A 6,073-nucleotide genomic window follows, 5' to 3' on the forward strand; every position below is an offset into this window, starting at 1 on the left:
TCTAATCCTATATGTTTTTGCTTCATGTATTTTGAAATTATTAGGTACATAAATATATACAATTGTTATAAACTTTTGATTAGTTGACCCCTTATTATGAAATGACTCTCTGTAACCCTGGTAATTGTCTTTTCTCTGATGTCTACTTTGTTACTGATTTAGCCACTATAGCTCCTTTTGCTCAGTGTTACCCATGGTATATCATTTTCCGTGTTTTTACTTTTACCTCTTTGCATCTTTATATTTAAAGTGTTTTTCTTATAGGAAGCATAGAGATGAATCTTAATTCTTTATCTAATTTAACAATACCTTTTAATGGGGCTGTTTAGATGGGCCATTTACATTTAATATTATTGACATAACTGAGCTTAATTCTGCCATTGTAATAGTTTGCTTCCTGTTTGTCCCATCTTCTGTTCATTCCCATTTCTGTCTTTTTCTGCCTGCTCTTGGAATGAGTAGGGTTTTTTTTCCCAACTTTTATTTTAGATTCAGGGTGTACATATGCAGGTTTGTTCCAAAAGTATATAGTGTGATGCTGAGGTTCAGAGTATGATTGACTGTTACCCAGGAAGTGAGCATACTATCCAACAGTTAGTTTTTCAGCCCTTGTTCTCCTCTCTGTACCTCATCTCGTGTTCCCCAGTGTCTATTGTTCCTACCTTTATGTCCATGTGTACCTAATGTTTCACTCCCACTTGTAAATGAAAACGTGGTATTTGGTTTTCTGTTTCTGCATTAGTTCACTTAAGATAATGGCCTCCAGCTGCTTCCATGTTGCTGCAAAGGACACAGTTTCATTCTTTTTTATGGCTGCATAGTATTTCATGGTGTATATGTATCACATTTTCTTCATCCAGTCCACTGTTGATGGCCGCCTGGGTTGATTCCATGTCTTTACTATTGTGAATAATGCTGCAATGAAGATAGGCATGCATGGGTCTTTTTTGTAGAATGGTTTGTTTTCCTTTGGGTATATATCCAGTAATGGGATTGCTAGGTCAAATGGTAGTTCAATTCTTACTTCTTTGAAAAATCTCCAAACTGGTCTCCACAGTGACTGAACTAATTTACATTGCCACCAGTAGCATATAAGCATTCCCTTTTCCCCACAGCCTTGCCAGCATCAGTTGTTTTTTGACTTTTTAATAATAGCTATTCTGACTGTTGTGAGATAGTATCTCATGGTGGTTTTGATTTGGAATTCTCTGATGATTAGTGATGATGCACATTCTTTCATATGTTTGTTGGCTGCTTGTTGAGCTTCCTTGTCACCTAGATTCTGAATTCTCTGTCATTTCAGCCATTTCAATCTGGGGAGCTAGTGTGATCTTTTGGAGGTAAATAGGCACTCTGACTTTTTGAATTGCCAGCGTTTTGTACTGATCCTCATCTGAGAGGGCTTATGTTCCTTTATCTTTTTGAAATTGCTGTCATTGGATGTGGCTTTTTGTTTTTATATGTTTATTTCCATTGAAGGTTTGACTGTGGGGTATGTTGAGTATAGTTGATAGGTTTAGTTTCTAGGTGCTTTCAGAGGGCCAAGGCTTCCTACAGGATCTTTATTCGTGGCTAGATACCTGCATTGGCTTTCACAGGTGATGTGCGCTGAAGACATTTTCGTTTGGTGGTGTACTTAAAACCATAATCCAGTAGATGGTGCTAAAGTGTAAGGGTCAGCAGATAGGCTCTCAGCCACCTGCCTCCTCTGTATTTAGCATGTTTGCAGCAGTACTCTTGGGTGGGGGAGACTGAGGAGGGGGCAGTGAGAGATGACCCCCTCACTAAGTGCATTCCCAGGCCTTAGGGAAGCCCCTCCAATCACTGGCACTGCCCCCATGTTTCCTTAGCCCCAAGGGGGGCTCTGGCAGGCTGCGCTCCTGCCTCCCTTAGGGGCAGCCTGAACTGAACGTTAGCACTCCAGGAGACCTGCAGCTCCCCAAGGGCCCACTGATCCTCTGTGCTTGGCAGAGTCCAAGCAGGCTGTGGGTTATGTCTGCAGGTGTCTGTGGATGCACTGGGTCAAGGGTAGAGGATCCCTGGGGAGGGTGGTGTTGCTGTGGGTGTGCAGCTGGTGTGGCACCTGTGGCCCAGGGTGTTTTGCCCAGCAGATGGTTGTGGGAACCACCCAGCTTGTGCTACCCAGACTGGGTCTCCTAGTGTCTGCCCTGGAGCTGGCCTAGCCAGCTAGTTTTGTCCCAAGCCTTCTGCACTAGATCTTTGGGTTGTTAGGTGCTCTGGGCTTTGGGACACCCTTGGGCAGAGGCTGCAGCTGGCAAATAAGCTGCATCCTTTTCAGACCAGTGTTACAGGGGGAGGCAGGCCTAGCTCCCACACTGTCCCATGAACCTGTGCCTCACTCTTCTCAGTGTTCTGAAAGTGGAGGCTCCTCTCTTGCTCAAGCTCCAGTCACAGATCTCAGCTCAATACTCCTGAGCTATATTCTCACACCCTGGGGGTTTGGGACTGGGCCTGCAGCTTTGTCCTGTTGAGTTGAGCATTGGCTGTGCTGGGGGAGCCAAAGTGTTCCCAGGCAAGGCAGTGGAGGCTGTGCTTTGTGCATGCTCTTGCAGGAGCAGCCAGGCAAAGGCTTTAGGAGGGGCCAGTAGATGCTGAGCAGGGGGCAGGGGGAGTCGGGGGAGGTCAGATGCACCCTGGTCCCCCAGGAAAGACAGCACTGCTCTCTCCTGCCCAGCATTGAGCAGGGGCTAGAGCCACTCGGGGCAAGATGGAGTGCCTTGGAGGATGGGCACCTATGATTGTATTTTGCTGCAGCTGCCCTGCACACAAAACCTTCTGGCTCCACGCAGGCATGAGCTCTGCCTCTGGTTACTCTCTGGAAGTTCCCCGGGCATGACCCCACTGTGGGGCCATGGCATCTCTTGTGGCTATAGGATCCCAGAAGCCCATGGCAGGAGTGTGTTGCCCATAGTTCCTTCACTCACCCTCCCTTAGGACCTGTTCAGGGCCAGGAGCTGGGCAACTCTATGCAGGGTTCTCAGCTTCCTCCTTCTTTCTGGAATGAATAGTTGTTATAGCTTTATTTTTATCTCTTTTGTTGGCTTATTAGCTGTAACTGTCTTTTTTATTTTTTGTAGTGGTTGCCCTATGTTTGTTTATACTTCTTCGTCACTAACTTTCTGTAATATTATACTACTTCATGTGATAGTATAAGGACCTTACAATAGTATAGTTCCATTTCTACTCTATTGGCTTTTGTGCTATTATTACAATACATGTTACTTCTACAGATATCATAAATCCCACAATGTATTATTACTATGCTTTAGAAAGTCTTCCAAAGAGAATTGTAAAATAAGAAAACATATCTTTTATATTTACCCACATACTTACTATTTCTAGTGTTCTTTTTTTTTTTTTTTGAAATGGAGTCTCACTCTGTCAGCAGGTTGGAGTAAAGTAGCACAATCTCGGCTCACTGCAACCTCCACCTCCTGGGTTCAAGGGATTCTCCTGCCTCAGCCTCCAGAGTAACTGGGACTACAGGTGCATGCCACCACACCCAGCTAATTTTTGTATTTTTTCAGTAGAGACAGGGTTTCACCATGTTGGCCAGGATGGTCTTGATCTTTTGACCTCGTGATCTGCCTGCCTCGGCCTCCCAAAGTGCTGGGATGACAGGCGTGAGCCACCGCGCCCAGCCGTGTTATCTTTTTAATATAATTCTTTCTTTCTTTTTGGGTAGATACCCAGTAGTGGGATTGCTGGATCATGTAGTAGTTCTATTTTTAGTTCTTTGGGAAATCTCTGTTCTGTCTTCCACAGAGGTTGTACTAATTTACAGTTGCACTAACAGTGTATAAGGGTTCTCTTTCTCTACATCTTGCCAACATCTGTTATTTTTTGTCATTTTAATAGTCATTCTGATTGGTGTTAGATGGTATCTCATTGTGGTTTTAATTTGCATTTCTCTGATGATTAGTGATGTTGAACTTTTTTTCAAATGCCCGTGGGCAATTTGTATGGCTTATTTGAAAACTCACTATTCATGTCCTTCCACTTTTTAATGGGATTCTTTAGAGGTATTTTTGTAGAGTTGTTTGAATTTCTTGTAAATTCTGGATATTAGTCCACTGTCAGATGTATTCAAACTTATTTTAAAATACATATTCTGCATGGCAAAATAAAACGAAACAACATAACCCCAAACACACACATCTGCTGACTTTCATAGTCAGTACTAGGGAATTAGCTGAAGCAGGACAAAAGATACATACACGTATGCCTTTGGCATCCAGATAGACAACCTGGGTCCATTAGGCATTCATAGGGAGCTCTGGAAACTGCAGTCTACTGCAGAGCACATGCCACACCCAGATAATCTTTTTTAAAAATCTGTAATTAGCTTTATTAACAGTGTAACATTTTCATGAATTCTTAAATTTTGTTTTAATTTTCACAATATTACAGTTTAAAATATACAGCTTAATAACAAGCATGTTAATTCAAATCAACAAATATTCAAGCCTACATGAAAGAAGAATGAAATGAGATTACCTTTTTATATAATCAGCTGAATTCTTTTTAAGGGCAAAAAGTTAATATTGGTATTTAAAAACCTACATTTCCAATGTTTCTGCTGGCCATCCAATCCAACCATATGTATATTACTTAGGCCACAGGACTGCCCATTAGTCTTTCCTGTCAGATAGCAATTAGCCTCTGAATCATTTTTGCTCAGCACCAGCTTTCTCTATAAATAAATGTGTGGATGGGCCAGGGAATTGTCATCTTGGTATTTGATAGAAGTAGGGATGCTGCTCAGTTGTATTTTGTTTTCAGTACTGGGTGGATCAACACCTGCTAATGTTGGTCCTGATGTTGAAGTTGCATGTTTCGCTTCACCAGATTCCACTAACTTTTTGACTTCTTAATTGATCTGAATGTCTGCTGAACAAAGGAATCACTTTCAACAGCTTCCATTTCTTTTACTTTTTTCACTTGTTCTACAAGGGTGGCGTGGTCTTCCTCCTTTCTTCTCTTTGCTTCTTCCTCATTTCTTTCTTTGGATTTCAATGCTTCATCAGCTTTTGCAGCAGCTTCAAGAACCAGCTGTATTCTTACGCTTTGGCCTCTTCAGCTGGTGGCAGATGGCTTAATCCAGCTTTGATGTTTCCAGATTCCCCATGTTTGATGTTATGTAATCCTTGTCCTTCCCTTAATCCTTCCCCTTTTCTCTTTATCTCTGAATTTACGTTGTTCTTTATCCCGAGACCAACTATGCATTCTTCTGTGGCTGGACCTTTCACTTCTCTGACTGTGAGAACACGGACAAGGCCTTGACCTAGATCTTCTTCTTCTGCTTTTTGACCTAGACCTCTTAACTCCATAGGATTTCTCTCCATCCCTTGAACGACTTCGAGTTAGTTTCCTTCTAGAGCCATGAGAGCTACTCCTTGGTTGATGCCTGCATCTTCTATCATAAGAATGCGAATGAGGCTGAAGATCTCTGGACCAAGATTTTGACTTTGATCTTGATTTCCTTCCTTCTTTCTTTCACCTGTATATTCTACTATCTGAAGAACTCCTCGATGAGGACCATCTACAGTGCTTTTTTTTTCTCTCTCTCTCTCTGTCAGTTCTGCTTTCTTCTACAGTATTTGATGACTGGCATCCCATTTCTATAAGCTGGGTCCAGAACTTTGGGCTCACACCTTCCTTTGATGTGCAAGTGCCACAGACCCTGAGATGTTTCTTCAGATCAGGGTGCTGCTGGCATCCACTGAACTTGCTTCAGTTTAAGCCGAGCACCTTCCTGAGAATCATTTCATTTTATCTTTTGTAGTGAGAAGAGGCTTCAGCATGAATAGTCTAGGGACATGCAAGGTGTATAAAATACAGTGGAGTTGTGAATTAGGTTGTATGAGGGAGAAATTTATAAAAAATATAAAGCATTGTAAAGACAAATGCATGTTACACAAAACCAGGAGACCACTTCATTTTAAGAGGTACCTGCTGGTCTCAGAAGCTTTAAGTGATTTATAATCTAGTCAACAATAAGTGGCAGATGAGCTGAAAATATATTTGCATGAAGTTCTTAGTTCAGAGGTAA

General features: G+C 42.2%; 1 pseudogene; it reads right to left on the reverse strand.

The window, feature by feature from the left end:
* Positions 1-4,632: 4,632 nt before the first annotated feature.
* On the reverse strand, positions 4,633-5,640 carry LOC101153269 (serine/Arginine-related protein 53-like; annotated as a pseudogene).
* Between the last annotated feature and the right edge of the window lie 433 nt (positions 5,641-6,073).

This window comes from Gorilla gorilla, chromosome 13 (genome assembly GCF_029281585.2).
Source record: "Gorilla gorilla gorilla isolate KB3781 chromosome 13, NHGRI_mGorGor1-v2.1_pri, whole genome shotgun sequence".
NCBI classification, from domain to species: Eukaryota; Metazoa; Chordata; class Mammalia; order Primates; family Hominidae; genus Gorilla; species Gorilla gorilla.